We start from the raw sequence: 22,247 nt of genomic DNA on the forward strand, positions 1-22,247 counted from the left end.
GTCTAACTGGCATAGCTGCGAAAATGAGCGCATTCTTCAGGTCACCTCATCTAGTACGTACTTTTTTTTTTGCGAATCATGAAGTAATAATAATTGAAAAAGGTGAGGATATATTTATTTTCCTGTCTAATCGCATTTGCTGCTGATCCAACAGATATACGTTGTACTCCTTCTGTTCTCAAATATTTGCTGTTAAATAAAAAAGAACCGAGGGAGTATTAGTCAACCGAATCAACGAAGGAAAAAATGCAATAGATATATTACAAGACTTGTGTTCTTATTCGCATAAATAACAATATGGATGATTCAACTAGAATTATACTGTACAGTTGATTGGTGATATATATAAAAAAAGACAATACAGCAAATGACTTTTCTAGTGCTTCATCTGGCTAGTAGTAGCAGTAGGGTTGGATAAGCATGGCAAAACGATCCCTTGATTTCAAAGGCCCCAACCGCTGAAGGAAGGAAAGCAGCTCCATATATACGAATTAATTCCCCTCGTCAAAACAAAGAGACAGCTCTGATGACCTTGAAAACCTTAAAAAAAGAGAAAAGAAATGAAAAGAAAATTCTGTCATGCCATCCACTAGCTTAGCTAGCTTCGGAAGTCATCGCGCACGTTTATTGATGGTTTTGCGGTGGTTGGTGTTTCACGTACGCATGCATGACGATCGAGGCCGTTGGAAGCAAGCATCGGGGGTTGATCAAAAATTAATATAAGTTCAGTAGTTCCACACACGCGTGACGCGCCTACCAGCTCCGTCTTTGAATCAACTGCAGCGGGCCTAGTCACTGGAGTCCAAAGTCCAAGGCCACTTTATTACCTTTACCTAGGTGTTAGGAGAAGATTTCCAGAAATCTCGCTGCAAACTACTACACTCTTTGTTTTCCCACCACGCAATGAGTGCACAGAACCTGACAAACATTTTCCCACCAAGCTAGCTCGTCCGCCATGGACGTGTGACGTGAGTACTTATTCGATGCATTGGTTTCAACTGTTCTCTTCTGTGCAGGACCGTGAATCTAATCCTCACTACCTAAACCCCCCAAAGCATGGTATTCTAGGGCGAGTACAATAACGTACTACTATCGTGAGGTCTCGTAAGGTCATTGCATCCTGTGCTATGTAGCATCTTTTACGACGTAGGGTTGTGGCATAAATATGATAGTACGAAATATTATTTTACATCAGTTTTCACTGCTATTAACATCTTCGTATAAAGATATTTGAGACGATAAAACCAAACTAGACTATATAGAGGACAGGCTACGGGTCCCACTTTCGAGACCGGTCAAATCCACAAGACCCTCTTGATTGCTGGTTTGATGAACAGAAATCAAGAGAGGATTCCACAGAAGAGAAATTTCTTTGCTATTCAATTTTAAATAAAAAATGAAATCCTCTTTCATGATCACTTCATGATTTCTGGTCATCAAATCAGACCTAAAGGTACAGAGAGTTTACCGGACCCATCCACGCGTCAACACAAGGGCGTCCCCACCACATATGCCCTTCGTATCAGGCTTCCATCCGTAACGTCTATCGCTAGCCTGTAAGCGTGGTCCCCTTGAAGAGCGGACGGCGTCAAGGCATAATGACAAGCATTAGCTTTTAGCTTTTGCACATAAGAAATTTCACAATTAGGAAAGCCGGAGCTTTAATAAAGCGAATGAAGAATAAATACGCATGCAGGCACACAAAGCTAAAAGAAAAGAAAAGGACAAAGAATCATCATGTTTTTATTACAAAAAAAAATCAGGTCGTTACTAGACTCTAAATTAGGTGTTCAATTGTTCGCGTAGCGCGCGCGCCGAAAGGCTTGAAGAGTTGCAAGCGTTTGCATGATTTATGAAGACACGTCTCGCGACGGATTTCGTCAATCCCAGATAGTATACCATCTCGACATGGGTACACATGTTCACAAAACGGAGAGTGGGCAGATAGTGGTGAAAATTTGGAGAGGACCACGCTTCTCTAACTAGAGATGATAATCATGATACCATGCAAGACATTATTACAGAGAAAGAATCATCTCAAATAAATTTCTCGACGAGGATAGAGATACGCAGAAACATCTCCCCGGGAGGATGGGACGGATGCGTATGGGGAGCCATTCCCTACCATAAACCTACGGCTACGGTGTATCACTTTAGCAAGTTAATTGATATCTAAAATGTCTTTAGTTTAGTGATATAGAAATACATTTTTTAAATTTTATGAACCCAAGTGACATACCCTTGACTCCTTGAGGGCCGCCGTTACATTTAACTCTTGGCAGGATAAATGGAAAAATCACTATTATATAGTGTTCAACAGCGTACACTACCGGAAATGGGCGCTTTGCCGAGTGCCCGAAGCACCTGGCAAAGCCGTAAAAACACTCGGCAAAGAAGGCTCGCAAACAGTGCATCGGCAAAGCCTTCTTTGCCGAGTACTTTTTCTCGGACACTCGGCAAAGAGGTTTGCCGAGTGCCAGGGGGCACTCGGCAAAGAAAAGCAACCGTTACGGTGGCGGGGTGACGGAGACAGCTTCTTTGCCGAGTGTCAAGGATGACACTCGGCAAAGGAGTTAACTTTGCCGAGTGTCTGCCCAGTAGCACTCGGCAAAGAACCCGCCAAGGAGGGTCCCCATGTCAGGTTCTTTGCCGAGTGCTCTGTGCGGCACTCGGCAAAGCGTGCCTCTTTGTCGAGTGCCAGCGACATAACACTCGGCAAAGTCCCTAAACCGGTGCTCAGGTCTTTGCTCTTTGTCGAGTGTTATGACCTTGACACTCGGCAAAGCACCTCTTTGCCAAGTGTTACACTCGGCAAAGTGACCAGTATGTACCTTTTTTATTTGTTTTTTGTATTCCATCCACACAAACAAAAGATATCACATATATATCACATATATACATCACAGATATCATCACAAACATAAATAGCTAACACAAACATAAAACCGTCACCACAAACATAAATATCCATCACAAACATAAGTGTTCAACACAAGTATCAAACACAAACATAAGTCTCAAACGTCTCAAGCTCTCACATAAGTATCAAACACAAACATAAGTATTATACACAAGTTTTGAAGTCTAAACAATGAAAACACAACACTCATGGAGGTGGGCGGTTTGACTGGGGCTGCGTTGGGCTGAACCCTTCCGGAGGGTTGTTGGATGCCGCCCCAGATTGGCTCTGCACAGAGAAGAGATTGCATGTGTTATACCAGATGCATTACAAACATCTAACTACAATTTTGATACTCACAGGAGTGTGGAAGAGAGCAGGGTCAACTGGAGGGAACAATGGAGGTGGCGGAGCGATGCCCTGTGCGGCGCCAAGGCTCTGCATGTACTGGAACATCTTCGCCATCCTCTGATGATCTGCCCAGCGCTCCGCCTCCTGCTCCGCCATAATTCTCTAGAAAGATGCTAAAATATACCTCTTCGGTTGTACAACTGAACATGTTCATGGGCCAAGCCAAGGAAGGAAACAAAGAGCTACTTACCATATCGAATCGATGTCTTCTGCAGTGGGTTCAGACTTGAGGCTAAAAGACGAGAAAATGAATAGCCTTCAATCAGTCAAGTGAAAGCCATAACAGCGACCATCGACCGCTACTATTCATGCCGGAACAACCAGAATCTGGTTGCATGAGGAATGAACAGACAACTTCAAATTCGAAACTCTTCGGTGCTCAGATAAAAACTGAATAATTACTTATTACTATTAGTGTTACCCCAACATAGGGTAACGCTGCCTGCTCGTGGAACAGGGCCAGGAACCTACAGAAGACCACTTAATCTTTCTTTACCCTGCTACAAAGCCATTTCTTGTATCAACTAGAGGTCCATCTAATCACCCCCTCGGAACCCTCCCTCAACTTCCCATAGGTCCATCTAATCACCCCCTCGGAACCCTCCCTCAACTTCCCATCTGATCGTAGCTACAAAAATCTAGAGAGAGGTGAAATGAACATGTGATGAAGCGGTCCCATATTTTTCTCTCTCTCTCGAACACACCAGAGAGTTGTGTATCATTTCATAAATAGAAGAAGAAAAAACAGCCCACACTTTCTCACGCATGCAACCACCAAACTCACCCACAAACATCACCCACACGACACACACAGGCAAACCCCACACTCAATGTCCTGTTGGGGGCGAAAGCCAACAACATGGAAAGGCCCTTGGCCCCAGCCAAACTCCACAGATTAAGGTCAGCGACGGCCAATCCTAACACGCTAGACAAGTTAGGAGAGATCCCCTTGAAGACGTAGTCGTTGCAGTGTCGCCAACTAGCCCAAGCTCCAAGGTCACCAACGAATTGAAACCATCTTGCGAGGACCATCAACTAGATTGACAAAGCTGCTACAACATTCATCCAAGCTGTCCTCAGAAGGGCTTGGAGAGAGGGGGAACCCAAGCCCAGCCACTGCAAAAGGTGGAACCAAAACTGTCTCGAAAAAACACATGAGACCAAAAGATGGTTAATGTTTTCGTCCTCCTGGTCAGAAAGCGGTCAAGCTACAGGGTGGGGGAGTCCCCTCCTCTTCAGACGATCAACAGTCCAACAACGATCTTGCAAAACCAGCTACATGAAGAATTTGCACTTGGCCGGCGCCCAGGACTTCCACACCCTCTCAAAGGGCCTAAAAATAGTGGTTCCACAGAGGGTAATATCATAAGCCGACTTTGTGGAATATTGCCTTAAGCTGGAGAAACGCCAAAAAATGGCAGATGTTCCAGGTCACAGAATCACACCAGAGATGGCATCACAAAGCTGGACCTTAGAAATAATCTCCTAAGAAACTAACCCTCTCAAGTCTTTGACCCAACTCATTCCTTCCATAGCTTCTGCCACTGTTATTCTATTCACCAATATGGTAGGGACAACAACAAAAATATGAGGCACTAAGTCAGCTATGTATTGTGAAAGTCACCTAGAGGGGGGGGGGGTGAATAGGCGGAAACTGAAATTTATAAACTTAAAGCACAACTACAAGCTGGGGTTAGCGTTAGAAATAAAATCGAGTCCAAAAGAGAGGAGAAAACAAATCAATCAAAGAAATAGAGCGGATGACACGGTGATTTGTTTTTTACCGAGGTTCGGTTCCAAAGAACCTAGTCCCCGTTGAGGTGGTCACAAAGACCGGGTCTCTTTCAACCCTTTCCCTCTCAAACGGTCACTTAGACCGAGTGAGCGTTCTCCTTAATTCTCACGGGTCACTTAGACCCCGCAAGGACCACCACACAATTGGTGTCTCTTGCCTTGCTTACAAAACACTTGGGAACAAGAGTGAGGAAGGAGGAAAGCGATCCAAGAACAAGAGCTCAAAGAACACAAGCAAAACTCTCTCTCTCTCTAGCCACTAGGAGTTTATAGTGAATTGGGACTTGGAGAGGCTTTGATTCTTTTGAATTGTGTCTTGTATTGATTGCACTAGCTCTTGTATTGAATGAGATGTCTGAAAAACTTGGATGCTTGGAGTGGTGGTGGTTGGGGGGTATTTATAGCCCCAACCACCAATTCAACCGTTGGGGAGGCTGTCTGTCGATGGGCACACCGGACAGTCCGGTGCGCCAGCCACGTCACCCAACCGTTAGGGTTCTGACGATTTCGACCGTTGGAGCGCTGACTTTATGTCGCACCGGACCGTCCGGTGCCACACCGGACAGCTACTATTCAGTGTCCGGTGCTCTGACTCTGTCGCACACTGTTGTGCACTGTAGCGTTTGACAGTGACCGTTGAAGTCGACCGTTGCGCTAGGAGCCGTTGCTCCGCTTGGTGCACCGGATAGTCTGGTGGCACACCGGACAGTCCGGTGAATTATAGCGGAGTGGTCCCTCAGAAACCCGAAGGTGAAGAGTTCTGTCTGTACGACCCCTGGTGCACCGAACACTGTCCGGTGGCACACCGGACAGTCCGATGCGCCAGACCAGGGTTCTCTTCAGTTTCTTTTGCTCCTTTCTTTTTGAACCCTAACTTGGATCTTTTTATTGGTTTCTGTTGAACCTTTAGCACCTGTAGAATATATAATCTAGAGCAAACTAGTTAGTCCAATTATTTGTGTTGGGCATTTCAACCACCAAAATCATTTAGGAAAAGGTTTGACCCTATTTCCCTTTCAATCTCCCCCTTTTTGGTGATTGATGCCAACACAAACCAAAGCAAATATATAAGTGCAGAATTGAACTAGTTTGCATAAGGCAAGTGCAAAGGTTGCTTGGAATTAAACCAATTTATACTTTCACTAGATATGCGTGGCAGCGTGGATTGCTTTCTTTCTTTTAACATTTTGGACCACATTTGCACCACTTGTTTTGTTTTTGCAAATCTTTTTGGAAATTCTTTTCAATGTCTTTTGAAAATAGCCAAAGTATATGAATAAGATTCCGAGAAGCATTTTCAAGATTTGAAATTTTTTCCCCTATTTCATATGCTTTTCCTTTGATTTAAACAAAACTCCCCCTGGATGAAATTCTCCTCTTAGTTATCAAGAGGGTTTTTGAAGATACCAATTTTGAAAATCCTCCTTTAAATATATCAATTTGAAATATACTACTTTAAGAAATTTTGAAATTTTTTTGGTGGTGGTGCGGTCCTTTTGCTTTGGGCTATATTCTCTCCCCCTTTGGCATTAATCGCCAAAAACGGAGACGTTTGAGAGCCCTCTTACTTTCTCCCCCAATGGTACAAATAAATATGAGTGAAGATTATACCATAGTGGAGAATGGTGCGGAGTGACGGCGAAGGGTAAATAATACCGATAGTGTCGGGGACCATAATTAGGGGTACCCTCAAAGCTCCTAATTCTCAGCTGGTAACCCCCATCAGCACGAAGCTGCAAAGGCCTGATGGGTGCGATTAAGTCAGGATCGATCCATTCGAGGGACTTGATGACGCCTCGGGCAAGGGCAGCCGACCCCGGAGGATCTCCGCCTCGCCCGAGGTCCCCCTCCAGCGACGAACATACTTCCGGCTTGCCCGAGGCCCTGTCTTCGCCAAGAAGCAACCCTGACCAAATCGCCGCGCCGACCGACCAAATTGCAGGAGCATTTAATGCAAAGGTGGCCTGGCACCTTTATCCTGACGCGCGCCCTTCAGTCAACAGAGCCGAAGTGACCGGAGTCACTTCGCCGCTCCACTGACCGACCTGACAGAAGGACAGCGCCGCCTGCGCCGCACCGACTGCAGTGCCACTTAACAGAGTGAGGCTGACAGGCAGTCAGGCCCGACCTCAGGCACCATAGGAAGCTCCGCACCACCCGACCCAGGGCTCGGACTCGGGCTAAGCCCCTGAAGACGGCGAACTCCGCTCCGCCCGACCCAGGGCTCGGACTTGGGCTAAGCCCCGGAAGACGGCGAACTCCGCTCCGCCCGACCCAGGGCTCGGACTCGGGCTAAGCCCCAGAAGACGGCGAACTCCGCTCCGCCCGACCCAGGGCTCGGACTCGGGCTAAGCCCCTGAAGACGGCGAACTCCGCTCCGCCCGACCCAGGGCTCGGACTTGGGCTAAGCCCCGGAAGACGGCGAACTCCGCTCCGCCCGACCCAGGGCTCGGACTTGGGCTCAGCCCCAGAAGACGACGAACTCCGCTTCGCCCGACCCCAGGGCTCGGACTCAGCCCTGGCCTCAGCTGACGGTCTCCGCCTCGCCCGACCAGGGGGCTCGGACTCGACCACGACCACGGAAGACAGACTCGACCTCGACCTCGGAGGAGCCTCCACATCGCCCAGCCTAGGGCGCAGACCGACCACGTCGACAGGAGGCACCATCATTACCCTACCCCAAGCTGACTCGGGCTATGGGGAACAAGACCGGCGTCCCATCTGGCTCGCTCCGCCAGATAGGCAATGATGGCGCCCCGCACGCTCCCTGACGACGGCAGCTCTCCGCCCCCTTATGGAAGCAAGAGGACGTCAGCAAGGACTCGACAGCCCCGACAGCTGTCCTTCCGCCAGGCTCCAGCGCTCCTCCGATGGCCACGACATCACACAAACCGGGTGCCAAAACCTCTCCGGCTGCCACGACGGCGTGTACTTAGGGCGCTAGCTCTCCTCCGCTAGACACGTAGCACTCTGCTACACCCCCCATTGTACACCTGGATCCTCTCCTTACGCCTATAAAAGGAAGGACCAGGGCCCTCTTACAGAAGGTTGGCCGCGCGGGGACGAGGAGGAGATAGGCGCTCGCGTGAGGCCGCTCGCTTCCTCTCCCGCGTGGACGCTTGTAACCCCCTACTGCAAGCGCACCCGACCTGGGCGCGGGACGAACACGAAGGCCGCGGGATTCCCACCTCTCTCACGCCCATCTCCGGCCACCTCACTTCCCCCCTTCACGCTCGGCCTCGCGCCGACCCATCTGGGCTGGGGCACGCGACGATATTTCACTCGTCGGCCCAGGGACCCCCCGGTCTCGAAACGCCGACAGTTGGCGCGCCAGGTAGGGGCCTGCTGCGTGTTGACGAACAGCTTCCCGTCAAGCTCCAGATGGGCAGTCTCCAGCAACCTCTCCGGCACGGAACGGTGCTCCGTTTCGGGAGCCTTGAGTTCATGTCCCTCGACGGCAGCTACGACATGATACTCCTTCCACCGTCGTGCGACAGTGACAATGGCGGCCGACAGCCCGCCCGCCGGCGGCGGAATCGACGACGTCTTCCCCGCGTGGTGGAAGAACAACATTCGAGCTCACCCCATCCTCTCCCCCGCCGACGGAGGAGGAGGCGGGGCAACCAAGGCCAAGCAGGAGGCAGCGCCTCATCGACTGTCGAGCGAGTCGACGGCGCCAGCGCCCCAACGGGGGGCGCGTCGGGCATCGTCCTCGTGTTTGAGACGAAGACGAGCGCCGTCTCCCTGCGACACGTCAATTCCGAGCAAACGGACGACGCCAGCACGCTCGCGAAAGGCTTGCTGGACGTCACCCTCGTACCTGAGACGACGGTGTAGTCAGTCCCCGACGTGACTTCATCACCGCCCGTCGGCCAAGAGGTACCGACCGATTCCCATCTCACGCCTTTCGGATTCAGCCTCGACCCGCCAAGCGGCTTCGCTTTGGCGGACGCTCTCGTAGAGGCGAGTCCAAACCCTCTGGGGTTTCGTGTGCGGTCACCCTGGGACCGGCTGACGGACATCTCGACCTACGGGCCCTCGGGGTTCGAGGAAGATGATGAGCCCAACTCCTGTTGGGATTTCTCTGGACTTGGTGACCCTATTGCCATGCGGGACTTCATGACCGCATGCGACTACTGCCTTTCCGACTGTTCCGACGGTAGCTGCAGCCTCGGCGACGAGGACTGTGGCCCAAGCCGCGAATGTTTCCACGTCGATCTAGGGGGTCCCTCTGAAGGCAACCATCTCGGTATGCCGGAGGACGGTGATCTCCCTAGGCCGGTGCCTCGCGCTGACATCCTACGGGAGCTAGCTGTGGTCCCCGTTCAGGCGGGGGGCCATGACCCACAGCTCGAGCGAATCCTCGGGGTGCAGGCCAGGCTCGACGAGGGAGCAGGAGCGCTTGAGCCGATCCGCCGGGACGTCGGGCAGGAATGGGTGGGCCAACCTCCGGCCGGAGAAATGCGTCATCTACCCCAGGGCTTCCAGCACCGCATCGCCGACGATGTCAGGATGAGGCCGCCACCCGCTTCCAGTGGGGTCGGCCAGAACCTGGCCGCGGCGGCAATGCTTCTCCGCGCGATGCCGCAGCCATCGACCACCGAGGGGCGGCGAATCCAGGGAGAACTCAAGAATCTCCTGGAGGGCGCCGCGGTCCGGCGGGCCGAAAGCTTCGCCTCCCGAAGGCAGGAGCACCCCTCGGAACATCGCGCCGCGACTTCCCGATTCATGCGGGAAGCCTCGGTCTACACCGGGCGCACGCGCAACACAGCGCCTGCGGCCCCGGGACGCCTCGGCAACGAGCACCATCACCGCGACCGTCGGGCCCACCTCGACGAGAGGGTGCGCCGAGGCTACCACCCTAGGCGTGGGGGACGCTACGACAGCGGGGAGGATCGGAGTCCCTCGCCCGAACCACCCGGTCCGCAGGCCTTCAGCCGGGCCATACGACGGGCGTCGTTCCCAACCCGGTTCCGACCCCCGACTACTATCACAAAGTACTCGGGGGAGACGAGACCTTAGCTGTGGCTCGCGGACTACCGGCTGGTGAAAGTCGCCTAGAGGGGGGGTGAATAGGGCGAAACTGAAATTTACAAATATAAACACAACTACAAGTCGGGTTAGCGTTAGAAATGTAAATGAGTCCGCGAGAGAGGGCGCAAAACAAATCGCAAGCAAATGAAGAGTGTGACACGTGGATTTGTTTTACCGAGGTTCGGTTCTCGCAAACCTACTCCCCGTTGAGGAGGCCACAAAGGCCGGGTCTCTTTCAACCCTTCCCTCTCTCAAACGGTCCCTCGAACCGAGTGAGCTTCTCTTCTCAAATCAAAGCCGGGAATAAAACTTCCCCGCAAGGGCCACCACACAGTTGGTGCCTCTTGCCTTGATTACAATTGAGTGTTGATCACAAGAGCAAGTGAGAAAGAAAAGAAGCAATCCAAGCGCAAGAGCTCAAAAGAACACGGCAAATCTCTCTCGCTAATCACTAAAGCCTTTTGTGGATTTGGAGAGGATTTGATCTCTTTGGTGTGTCTAGAATTGAATGCCTAGCTCTTGTAAGTGGTTGAGAAGTGGAAAACTTGGATGCAATGAATGGTGGGGTGGTTGGGGTATTTATAGCCCCAACCACCAAACTTGACCGTTGGTGAAGGCTGTCTGTTCGATGGCGCACCGGACAGTCCGGTGCACACCGGACAGTCCGGTGCACACCGGACAGTCCGGTGCCCCCGCCACGTCATCACTGCCGTTGGATTCTGACCGTTGGAGCTTCTGATTTGTGGGCCCGCCTGGATGTCCGGTGCACACCGGACATGCACTGTTGGATGTCCGGTGCGCCAGCATGGGCGAGCCTGACTTCTGCGCGCGCTGACGCGCATTTATTGCGTCGCAGGTAGCCGTTGGCGCCTGAAGTAGCCGTTGCCTCGATGTTGCACCGGACAGTCCGGTGTACACCGGACATGTCCGGTGAATTATAGCGGAGCGGCTGCTGCGCGCTCCCGAGGCTGGCGAGTTCCGGAGACCGCGCTTCTTTGGAGCACCGGACACTGTCCGGTGTACACCGGACAGTCCGGTGAATTATAGCGCCGCGACCTGCGAAATTCCCGAAGGTGGCGAGTTCGAGTTGGAGTCCTCTGGTGCACCGGACACTGTCCGGTGGTGCACCGGACATTGTCCGGTGTACACCGGACAGTCCGGTGCCCCCAGACCAGAGGTGCCTCGGTTGCCTCTTTGCTCCTTTGTTGAATCCAAAAACTTGATCTTTTTATTGGCTAAGTGTGAACCTTTTACACCTGTATAATCTATACACTTGAGCAAACTAGTTAGTCCAATTATTTGTGTTGGGCAATTCAACCACCAAAATTAATTAGGGACTAGGTGTAAGCCTAATTCCCTTTCAATCTCCCCCTTTTTGGTGATTGATGCCAACACAAACCAAAGCAAATATAGAAGTGCATAACTGAACTAGTTTGCATAATGTAAGTGTAAATGTTGCTTGGAATTGAGCCAATCTAAATACTTACAAGATATGCATGGATCGTTTCTTTCTTATTTAACATTTTGGACCACGATTGCACCACATGTTTTGTTTTTGCAAACTCTTTTGTAAATCCTTTTCAAAGTTCTTTTGCAAACAGTCAAAGGCAAATGAATAAGATTTTGAGAAACATTTTCAAGATTTGAAATTTTCTCCCCCTGTTTCAAATGCTTTTCCTTTGATTAAACAAAACTCCACTTAAATGAGATCCTCCTCTTAGTGTTCAAGAGGGTTTTGATATATCCTTTTTGAAATACTACTTTCTCCCCCTTTTGAACACAATAGGATACTAATTGATAATATTCTTGGAAACACGAAGTTTTTGAAATTGGTGGTGGTGCGGTCCTTTTGCTTTGGGCTCATATTTTCTCCCCCTTTGGCATGAATCGCCAAAAACGGAATCATTAGAGCCCTCGAAGTGCTATCTTCCCCTTTGGTCATAAATAAATGAGTTAAGATTATACCAAAGACGAAGTCCTTTTGTTCTCTCCCCCAAAGATGGAGAGTCTCTTGGAGCGACGGCGAAGGATGAGTTACGGAGTGGAAGCCTTTGTCTTCGCCGAAGACTCCAATTCCCTTTCAATACACCTATGACTTGGTTTGAAATAGACTTGAAAAATACATTAGTCATAGCATATGAAAGACATGATCAAAGGTATATTTATGAGCTATGTGTGCAAGTTAACAAAAGAAATTCCTAGAATCAAGAATATTGAGCTCATGCCTAAGTTTGTTAAAAGATTGTTCATCAAGAGGCTTGGTAAAGATATCGGCTAATTGATCTTTAGTATTAATGTATGAAATCTCGATATCTCCCTTTTGTTGGTGATCCCTAAGAAAATGATACCGAATGGCTATGTGTTTAGTGCGACTATGCTCGACGGGATTATCCGCCATCTTGATTGCACTCTCATTATCACATAGCAAAGGGACTTTGGTTAATTTGTAACCGTAGTCCCGCAGGGTTTGCCTCATCCAAAGCAATTGCGCGCAACAATGTCCTGCGGCAATGTACTCGGCTTCAGCGGTGGAAAGAGCGACCGAATTTTGCTTCTTTGAAGCCCAAGACACCAAGGATCTTCCCAAGAACTGGCAAGTCCCCGATGTGCTCTTCCTATTGATTTTGCACCCCGCCCAATCGGCATCTGAATAACCAATCAAATCAAATGTGGATCCCCTAGGATACCAAAGCCCAAACTTAGGAGTATAAGCCAAATATCTCAAGATTCGTTTTACGGCCGTAAGGTGAGCTTCCTTAGGGTCGGCTTGGAATCTTGCACACATGCACACGGAAAGCATAATATCCGGTCGAGATGCACATAAATAGAGTAAAGAACCTATCATCGACCGGTATACCTTTTGATCCACGGACTTACCTCCCGTGTCGAGGTCGAGATGCCCATTGGTTCCCATGGGTGTCTTGATGGGCTTGGCATCTTTCATCCCAAACTTGTTTAGAATGTCTTGAGTGTACTTAGTTTGGCTAATGAAGGTGCCCTCTTGGAGTTGTTTCACTTGGAATCCTAAGAAATACTTCAACTCCCCCATCATAGACATCTCGAATTTCTGTGTCATAATCCTACTAAACTCTTCACATGTAGACTCGTTAGTAGACCCAAATATAATATCATCAACATAAATTTGGCATACAAACAAGTCATTTTCAAGAGTTTTAGTAAAGAGTGTAGGATCGGCTTTTCCGACTTTGAAGCCATTAGCAATAAGAAAATCTCTAAGGCATTCATACCATGCTCTTGGGGCTTGCTTGAGCCCATAAAGCGCCTTAGAGAGCTTATAGACATGGTTAGGATACTCACTGTCTTCAAAGCCGGGAGGTTGCTCAACATAGACCTCTTCCTTGATTGGTCCATTGAGGAAGGCACTTTTCACGTCCATTTGATAAAGCTTAAAGCCATGGTAAGTAGCATAGGCTAATAATATGCGAATTGACTCAAGCCTAGCTACGGGTGCATAGGTTTCACCGAAATCCAAACCTTCGACTTGGGAGTATCCCTTGGCCACAAGTCGAGCTTTGTTCCTTGACACCACACCATGCTCGTCTTGCTTGTTGCGGAAGACCCATTTGGTTCCTACAACATTTTGATTAGGACGTGGAACCAAATGCCATACCTCATTCCTAGTGAAGTTGTTGAGCTCCTCTTGCATTGCCACCACCCAATCCGAATCTTGCAGTGCTTCCTCTACCCTGTGTGGCTCAATAGAGGAAACAAACGAATAATGTTCACAAAAATGTGCAATACGAGATCTAGTAGTTACCCCCTTATGAATGTCGCCGAGGATGGTGTCGACGGGGTGATCTCGTTGGATGGCTTGGTGGACTCTTGGGTGTGGCGGCCTTTGCTCTTCATCCTCCTTGTCTTGATCATTTACATCTCCCCCTTGATCATTGCCGTCATCTTGAGGTGGCTCATTTGCTTGATCTTCTACTTCATCAACTTGAGCTTCATCCTCATTTTGAGTCGGTGGAGATGCTAGCGTGGAGGAGGATGGTTGATCTTGTGCATGTGGAGGCCCTTCGGATTCCTTAGGACACACGTCCCCAATGGACATGTTCCTTAGCGTGATGCACGGAGCCTGTTCTTCACCTATCTCATCAAGATCAACTTGCTCTACTTGAGAGCCGTTAGTCTCATCAAACACAACGTCACAAGAAACTTCAACTAGTCCTGAGGACTTGTTAAAGACTCTATATGCCCTTGTGTTTGAGTCATATCCTAGTAAAAAGCCTTCTACAGTTTTAGGAGCAAATTTAGATTTTCTACCTCTTTAAACAAGAATAAAACATTTGCTACCAAAAACTCTAAAATATGAAATATTTGGCTTTTTACCGGTTAGGAGTTCATAGGATGTCTTCTTGAGGATTCGGTGAAGATATAATCGGTTGATGGCATAGCAAGCGGTGTTGACCGCCTCGGCCCAAAACCGATCCGGTGTCTTATATTCATCAAGCATGGTTCTTGCCATGTCCAATAGAGTTCGATTCTTCCTCTCCACTACACCATTTTGTTGAGGAGTGTAGGGAGAAGAGAACTCATGCTTGATGCCCTCCTCCTCAAGGAAACCTTCGATTTGAGAGTTCTTGAACTCCGTCCCGTTGTCGCTTCTTATTTTCTTGATCCTTAAGCCGAACTCATTTTGAGCCCGTCTCAAGAATCCCTTTAAGGTCTCTTGGGTTTGAGATTTTTCCTGTAAAAAGAATACCCAAGTGAAGCGAGAATGATCATCCACAATAACTAGACAGTACTTACTCCCGCCGATGCTTATGTAAGCAATCAGGCCGAATAAATCCATGTGAAGGAGCTCCAGTGGCCTGTCACTAGTCATGATGTTCTTGTGCGGATGATGAGTGCCAACTTGCTTCCCGGCTTGGCATGCGCTACAAATCCTGTCTTTCTCAAAATGAACATTGGTTAGTCCTAAAATGTGTTCCCCCTTTAGAAGCTTATGAAGATTCTTCATTCCAACATGGGCTAGTCGGCGGTGCCAGAGCCAACCCAAGTTAGTCTTAGCAACCAAGCAAGTGTCGAGTTTAGCTCTATCAAAATCTACCAAGTATAGCTGACCCTCTAACACTCCCTTAAATGCTATTGAATCATCATTTCTTCTAAAGACAGTAACACCTACATCAGTAAATAGACAGTTGTAGCCCATTTGACATAATTGAGAAACGGAAAGCAAATTGTAATCTAATGAATCAACAAGAAAAACATTGGAAATGGAATGGTCAGATGAAATAGCAATTTTTCCCAAACCTTTGACCAAACCTTGATTTCCATCCCCGAATGTGATCGCTCTTTGGGGATCTTGGTTTTTCTCATATGAGGAGAACATCTTCTTCTCCCCTGTCATGTGGTTTGTGCACCCGCTGTCGAGTATCCAACTTGAGCCCCCGGATGCATAAACCTACAAAACAATTTTAGTTCTTGACTTTAGGTACCCAAACGGTTTTGGGTCCTTTAGCATTAGACACAAGAACTTTGGGTACCCAAACACAAGTCTTGGAGCCCTTGTGTTTGCCCCCAACAAACTTGGCAACTACCTTGCCGGATTTGTTAGTAAGCACATATGATGCATCAAAAGTTTTGAATGAAATAGCATGATCATTTGATGCATTAGGAGTTTTCTTTCTAGGCAACTTGGCACGGGTTGGTTGCCTAGAACTAGATGTCTCACCCTTATACATAAAAGCATGATTAGGGCCAGAGTGAGACTTCCTAGAGTGAATTCTCCTAATTTTGCTCTCGGGATAACCGGCAGGGTACAAAATGTAACCCTCGTTATCCTGAGGCATGGGAGCCTTGCCCTTAACAAAGTTAGACAAATTTTTAGGAGGGGCATTAAGTTTGACATTGTCTCCCCTTTGGAAGCCAATGCCATCCTTGATGCCCGGGCGTCTCCCATTATAGAGCATACTTCTAGCAAATTTAAACTTTTCATTTTCCAAGTTATGCTCGGCAATTTTTGCATCTAATAATGCTATATGATCATTTTGTTGTTTAATTAAGGACATGTGATCATGAATAGCATTGATATCAACATCTCTACATCTAGTACAAATAGAAACATGCTCAACATTAGATGTAGAGGGTTTGCAAGATTTTAATTCAACAACCTTAGCATGTAACATATCATTCTTAGTTCTAAGGTCGGAAATAATAGAATTGCAAACATCAAAATCTTTAGCCTTAGTAATCAAATTTTCATTTTCTACTCTAAGGTTAGCAAGAGAATCATTCAATTCCTTAATCTTAGCAAGCAAGTCATTATTATCATTTCTAAGATTGGGAATTGAAGCATCACAAACATGAGACTCAACCTTAGCAATTAAACTAGCATTTTCATTTCTAAGGTTGGCAATAGTGTCATGACAAGTGCTTAGCTCACTAGATAGTTTTTGACATTTTTCTACTTCTAGAGCATAAGCATTTTTAACCTTAACATGTTTCTTGTTTTCTTTAATTAGAAAGTCCTCTTGGGAATCCAAAAGGTCATCCTTTTCATGAATAGCACTAATCAATTCATTTAATTTTTCCTTTTGTTCTATGTTAAGATTGGCAAAAAGGGTAAGCAAGTTATCCTCCTCATCACTAGCATTATCATCACTAGAGGATTCATATTTTGTGGAGGATTTAGATTTAACCTTCTCCTTTTTGCCGTCCTTTGCCATGAGGCACTTGTGGCCGACGTTGGGGAAGAGAAGCCCCTTGGTGACGGCGATGTTGGCGGCGTCCTCGTCGGAGGAGGACTCGGTGGAGCTCTCGTCGGAGTCCCACTCGCGGCACACGTGGGCATCGCCGCCCCTCTTCTTGTGGTACCTCTTCTTTTCTCTTCTCTTGTCCTTCTTGTCGTTGTCCCTGTCACTGTCACTTGATAATGGACATTTAGCGATAAAGTGACCGGGCTTACCACACTTGTAGCAAACCTTCTTGGAACGGGATTTGTAGTCTTTCCCCTTCCGTTGCTTGAGGATTTGGCGAAAGCTTTTGATGATTAAAGCCATCTCCTCATTGTCGAGCTTGGAGGCGTCAATTGGTTGTCTACTTGGTGTAGACTCCTCCTTCTTCTCCTCCGTCGCCTTGAAGGCCACCGGTTGCACCTCGGATGTGGAGGGTTCGTCAAGCTCGTTGATCTTCTTTGATCCTTTAATCATACATTCAAAGCTCACAAAATTCCCGATAACTTCCTCGGGGGTCATTAGTGGGTATCTAGGGTTACCACGAATTAATTGAACTTGAGTGGGGTTAAGGAAAATGAGAGCTCTTAGAATAACCTTAACCACCTCGTGATCATCCCACTTTTTGCTCCCGAGGTTGCGCACTTGGTTTACCAAGGTTTTGAGCCGGTTGTACATATCTTGTGGCTCTTCCCCTTGGCGAAGTCGAAAAAGCGACCGAGCTCCCCCTCGATCGTTTCCCGCTTGGTGATCTTTGTTAGTTCATCACCCTCGTGCGCGGTCTTGAGGAGGTCCCAAATTTCCTTTGCATTCTTCAACCCTTGCACCTTGTTGTATTCCTCTCTATTTAGAGAGGCCAAGAGTATGGTTGTGGCTTGGGAGTTGAAGTGCTCGATTTGGGCTACTTCGTCCTCATCATAATCCTCATCCCCTACGGATGGTACCTGTGCTCCAAACTCAACAACATTCCATATACTTTTGTGGAGTGATGTTAGATGAAATTTCATTAAATCACTCCACCTAGCATAATCTTCACCGTCAAAGGTTGGCGGTTTGCCTAATGGAACGGAAAGTAATGGAGTATGTCTAGATGTACGAGGATAGTGTAAGGGGATCTTACTAAACTTCTTGCGCTCTTGGCGCTTAGAAGTTACGGACGGTGCATCGGAGTCGGAGGTGGATGTTGATGAAGTGTCGGTCTCGTAGTAGACCACTTTCCTCATCCTCTTGTGCTTGTCGCCTTTCCGATGCGTCTTGTGGGAAGAAGATTTTTCCTTCTTCTCTTTGTGGTGAGAAGAAGATTTCTTCTCCTTCCCTTTGTTGGAGGAGCTCTTCTTCTTCTCCTTCCTCTTGGTGCGGGACTCTTCCGATGAAGTGCTCCCGTGGCTTGTAGTGGGCTTTTCGCCGGTCTCCATCTCCTTCTTGGCGTGATCTCCCGACATCACTTCAAGCGGTTAGGCTCTAATGAAGCACCGGGCTTTGATACCAATTGAAAGTCGCCTAGAGGGGGGGTGAATAGGGCGAAACTGAAATTTACAAATATAAACACAACTACAAGTCGGGTTAGCGTTAGAAATGTAAATGAGTTCACGAGAGAGGGCGCAAAACAAATCGCAAGCAAATGAAGAGTGTGACACGTGGATTTGTTTTACCGAGGTTCGGTTCTCGCAAACCTACTCCCCGTTGAGGAGGCCACAAAGGCCGGGTCTCTTTCAACCCTTCCCTCTCTCAAAGGGTCCCTCGGACCAAGTGAGCTTCTCTTCTCAAATCAAAGCCGGGAATAAAACTTCCCCGCAAGGGCCACCACACAGTTGGTGCCTCTTGCCTTGATTACAATTGAGTGTTGATCACAAGAGCAAGTGAGAAAGAAAAGAAGCAATCCAAGCGCAAGAGCTCAAAAGAACACGGCAAATCTCTCTCGCTAATCACTAAAGCCTTTTGTGGATTTGGAGAGGATTTGATCTCTTTGGTATGTCTAGAATTGAATGCCTAGCTCTTGTAAGTGGTTGAGAAGTGGAAAACTTGGATGCAATGAATGGTGGGGTGGTTGGGGTATTTATAGCCCCAACCACCAAACTTGACCGTTGGTGAAGGCTGTCTGTTCGATGGCGCACCGGACAGTCCGGTGCACACCGGACAGTCCGGTGCCCCCGCCACGTCATCACTGCCGTTGGATTCTGACCGTTGGAGCTTCTGATTTGTGGGCCCACCTGGATGTCCGGTGCACACCGGACATGCACTGTTGGATGTCCGGTGCGCCAGCATGGGCGAGCCTGACTTCTGCGCGCGCTGACGCGCATTTATTGCGTCGCAGGTAGCCGTTGGCGCCTGAAGTAGCCGTTGCCTCGATGTTGCACCGAACAGTCCGGTGTACACCGGACATGTCCGGTGAATTATAGCGGAGCGGCTGCTGCGCGCTCCCGAGGCTGGCGAGTTCTGGAGACCGCGCTTCTTTGGAGCACCGGACACTGTCCGGTGTACACCGGACAGTCCGGTGTACACCGGACAGTCCGGTGAATTATAGCGCCGCGACCTGCGAAATTCCCGAAGGTGGCGAGTTCGAGTTGGAGTCCTCTGGTGCACCGGACACTGTCCGGTGGTGCACCGGACACTGTCCGGTGTACACCGGACAGTCCGGTGCCCCCAGACCAGCGGTGCCTCGGTTGCCTCTTTGCTCCTTTGTTGAATCCAAAAACTTGATCTTTTTATTGGCTAAGTGTGAACCTTTTACACCTGTATAATCTATACACTTGAGCAAACTAGTTAGTCCAATTATTTGTGTTGGGCAATTCAACCACCAAAATTAATTAGGGACTAGGTGTAAGCCTAATTCCCTTTCAGCTGGCCTGCCAACTGGGTGGAACGGACGATGACAACCTCATCATCTGCAACCTCCCCCTATTCCTCTCCGACACCGCTCGCGCTTGGTTGGAGCACCTGCCTCCGGGGCAGATCTCCAACTGGGACGACCTGGTCCAAGCCTTTGCCGGCAATTTCCAGGGCATGTACATGCGCCCTGGGAATTCCTGGGACCTCCGAAGCTGCCGACAGCAGCCGGGAGAGTCTCTCTGGGACTACATCCGGCGATTCTCGAAGCAGCGCACCGAGCTGCCCAACATCACCGACTCGGATGTCATCGGCGCGTTCCTCGCCGGCACCACCTGCCGCGACCTGGTGAGCAAGCTGGGTCGCAAGACCCCCACCAGGGCGAGCGAGCTGATGGACATCGCCACCAAGTTCGCCTCTGGCCAGGAGGCGGTCGAGGCTATCTTCCGGAAGGACAAGCAGCCCCAGGGCCGCCCACCGGAAGATGCCCCCGAGGCGTCAACTCAGCGCGGCGCCAAGAAGAAGGGCAAGAAGAAGTCACAAGCGAAACGCGACGCCGCAGACGCGGACCTTGTCGCCGCCGCCGAGTACAAGAACCCTCGGAAACCCCCCGGAGGTGCCAACCTCTTCGACAAGATGCTCAAGGAGCCGTGCCCCTATCACCAGGGGCCTGTCAAGCACACCCTTGAGGAGTGCGCCATGCTTCGGCGCCACTTCCACAGGGCCGGGCCACCCGCGGAGGGTGGCAGGGCTCGCGACGACGACAAGAAGGAAGATCACCAGGCAGGAGAGTTCCCCGAGGTCCACGACTGCTTCATGATATACGGTGGGCAAGCGGCGAACGCCTCGGCTCGGCACCGCAAGCAAGAGCATCGGGAGGTCTGTTCGGTGAAGGTGGCGGCGCCAGTCTACCTTGACTGGTCCGACAAGCCCATCACCTTCGACCAAGCCGACCACCCCGACCACGTGCCGAGCTCGGGGAAATACCCGCTCGTTGTCGACCCCGTCATCGGCGACGTCAGGCTCACCAAGGTCCTCATGGACGGAGACAGCAGCCTCAACATCATCTACGCCGAGACCCTCGGGCTCCTGCGTGTCGATCTGTCCTCGGTCCGGGCAGGCGCTGCGCCTTTCCATGGGATCATCCCCGGGAAGCGCGTCCAGCCCCTCGGACAACTCGACCTTCCCGTCTGCTTCGGAACACCCTCCAACTTCCGAAGGGAGACCCTGACGTTCGAGGTGGTCGAGTTCCGAGGAACCTACCACGCGGTACTGGGAAGGCCATGCTACGCAAAGTTCATGGCCGTCCCCAACTACACCTACCTCAAGCTCAAGATGTCGGGCCCCAACAGAGTCATCACCGTCGGCCCCACGTACAAACACGTGTTCGAATGCGACGTGGAGTGCGTGGAGTACACCGAGGCCCTCGCCGAGTCCGAGGCCCTCATCGCCGACCTGGAGAGCCTCTCTAAGGAGGTGCCGGACGTGAAGCGTCATGCCGGCAACTTCGAGCCAGCGGAGACGGTTAAGTCCGTCCCCCTCGACCCCAGCAGCGACGCCTCCAAGCAAGTCCGGATCGGCTCCGAGCTCGATCCCAAATAGGAAGCAGTGCTCGTCAACTTTCTCCGCGTGAATGCCGACGTCTTCGCGTGGAGTCCCTCGGACATGCCCGACATACCGAGGGATGTCGCCGAGCACTCGCTGGACATCCGAGCCGGAGCCCGACCCGTCAAGCAGCCTCTGCGTCGATTCGACGAAGAGAAGCACAGAGCCGTAGGCGAGGAGATCCACAAGCTAATGGCGGCAGGGTTCATCAAAGAGGTATTCCATCCCGAATGGCTTGCCAACCCTGTGCTTGTGAGAAAGAAAGGAGGGAAATGGCGGATGTGTGTAGACTACACTGGTCTAAACAAAGCATGTCCGAAGGTTCCCTACCCTCTGTCTCGCATCGATCAACTCGTGGATTCCACTGCTGGGTGCGAAACCCTGTCTTTCCTCGATGCCTACTCCGGGTATCACCAAATCAGGATGAAGGAGTCCGACCAGCTCGCGACTTCTTTCATCACGCCCTTCGGCATGTACTGCTATGTCACCATGTCGTTCGGCTTGAGGAATGCGGGCGCGACGTACCAGCGGTGCATGAACCATGTGTTCGGCCAACACATTGGCCGGACGGTCGAGGCCTACGTCGATGACATCGTAGTCAAGACAAGGAAAGCCTCCGACCTCCTTTCCAACCTTGAAGTGACATTCCGATGTCTCAAGGCGAAAGGCGTGAAGCTCAATCCCGAAAAGTGTGTCTTCGGGGTGCCCCGAGGCATGCTCTTGGGGTTCATCGTTTCCGAGCGGGGCATCGAAGCCAACCCGGAGAAGATCGTAGCCATCACCAGCATGGGGCCCATCAAGGACTTAAAAGGCGTACAGAGAGTCATGGGATGTCTCGCGGCTCTGAGCCGCTTCATCTCACGCCTCGGCGAAAGAGGTCTGCCTCTATACCGCCTCTTAAGGAAGGCCGAGTTCTTCACTTGGACCCCTGAGGCCGAGGAAGCCCTCGGGAACCTGAAGGCGCTCCTCACGAATGCGCCTAT

This window comes from Zea mays, chromosome 5 (genome assembly GCF_902167145.1).
Source record: "Zea mays cultivar B73 chromosome 5, Zm-B73-REFERENCE-NAM-5.0, whole genome shotgun sequence".
Lineage (NCBI taxonomy): Eukaryota > Viridiplantae > Streptophyta > Magnoliopsida > Poales > Poaceae > Zea > Zea mays.